This window comes from Macaca mulatta, chromosome 17 (assembly GCF_049350105.2).
Source record: "Macaca mulatta isolate MMU2019108-1 chromosome 17, T2T-MMU8v2.0, whole genome shotgun sequence".
NCBI lineage: Eukaryota > Metazoa > Chordata > Mammalia > Primates > Cercopithecidae > Macaca > Macaca mulatta.
Window position 1 is genome coordinate 41206917 of NC_133422.1, and position 1893 is coordinate 41208809.

The following is a 1893-nucleotide window of genomic DNA, read 5'->3' on the forward strand; positions in this document are numbered from 1 at the left end:
TAGGTAAACGAGTGCCTTGAGGTTTGCTGTCACCTATCAACCCATCACCTACGTATTAAGTCCAGCATACATCAGCTCTTTTTCCTAATGCTCCTCCCCTGGTGCACTCTCTCAACAGGTCCCAGTGTGTGTTATTCCCCTCCCGGTTTCCAGGTGTTCTCATTGGTCAGCTACTGCTTATAAATAAGAACCTGTAGTGGTTGGTTTTCTGTTCCTGTGTTCGTTTGCTGAGGATAATGGCTTCCAGCTTCATCCATGTCCCTGCAAAGGACATGATCTCACTCCTTTTTATGGCTCCATAGTATTCTATCATGTAGATGTACCACATTTTCTTTAACCAGTCTATCATTGATGGGCATTTGGGTTGATTCCATGTCTTTGCTATTGTGAATTGTGCTGCAATGAACATGTGTGCATGTATCTTTATTATAGAATGATTTATATTCCTTTGGGTATAGACCTGGTAATGGAATTGCTGGGTCACATGGTATTTCTGGTTCTAAATCTTTGAGGAATCATCACACTTTCTTCCACAATGGTTGAACTAACTGACATTCCCACCAAGAGTGTAAAAGAATTCCTATTTCTCTGCAACCTCACCAGCATCTGTTGTCTCTTGACATTTTGACTTAAACTCCTTTATTTAAAACAAAACATTTATTTAAAACAAAACGTTATTTAAAACAAAACATTTTGCACAGGAACAGTTTCAACTATTGTTTCCCTTTTGCAGCTACTTCAGGTTTTATACTTTATCTTAGCCAAAGGCTGAGAAGCAATACTTAATCTTTTTAATCCTGTATGGTAAGACAGGGCTAACCATTCACAGGCATGCTTTTTACTTCTTTTCCCCTTACGCCCCCTTCCTCTTCCTGTTTCCTTTTCTGTCCTCTTCTCTCGTCCTCCTTTCTTCCCCTCGATTCTCCTTTCAACTCCACTTTTTGTAAATCTTATTTCCTCCTCTCCTTTTTTCCCTTCTCCCCGCCTTTTTAAAAAGAGTACCCGCCATATCATACTTGATGATAAGTTTTAAGGAAAGAGAGCCTAATGAATTCCATCAACTAAAATAATGATGGAGGACCTTTCTGAAATTCAGTCTTAATTTTGTAAGCATGCTCTTTATTTTTTTTATTTTTATTTTTTATTATACTTTAAGTTCTGTGGTACATGTGCAGAACATGCAGTTTTATTACATGGGTATACACGTGCCATGTGGTTTGCTGCACCCATCAACCCATCACCTACATTAGGTATTTCTCCTAATGCTATCCCTCCCCTAGCCCCCTAACCCCCTGACAGGCCCCAGTGTGTGATATCCCCCTCCCTGTGTCTATGTGTTCTGGTGCTCTACACGTTCAGAGAAGCTTCTCTAGTAACAAACTACAGAAATGATCCCTGAAAGTGTAGTCTTGTCTCTTGACATTTTAACAATCGCCATTCTGACTGGCACAAAATGGTATCTCACTGTGGTTTTGATTTGCCTTGTTGTAATAATCAGTGGCATTGATCGTTTTTTCCATATGTTTGTTGGTCATATGTATATCTTTTCTTGAAAATTGTCTATCCATGTTTTCTCCTCACTTTTTAATGGGGTTGTTTCTTTCTTGTAAATTTGCGTAAGTTCCTTGTAGATTCTGGATATTACACCTTTGTCAGATAGACAGCAAAGCTTTTCTCCCATTCTATAGGTTGTCCATTCACTCTGATAATAGTTTCTTGTGCTGTGAAGAAGTTTTTTAGCTTAATTAGATCCTATTTGTCAATGTTTGCTTTTGCTGCAATTGCTTTTGGAGATTTCACCATAAAATCTTTGCCCATGCTTATGTCCTGAATGATATTGCCTAGATTTTCGTCTAGGGTTGTTACAGTTTGGGACTTTACATTTAAGTCTTT

General features: G+C 38.6%; 1 pseudogene; it reads right to left on the bottom strand.

Annotated features, from left to right (window-relative positions):
* Positions 1 to 1330: 1330 nt before the first annotated feature.
* Positions 1331 to 1411, bottom strand: LOC114673645 (small nucleolar RNA U3; annotated as a pseudogene).
* Between the last annotated feature and the right edge of the window lie 482 nt (positions 1412 to 1893).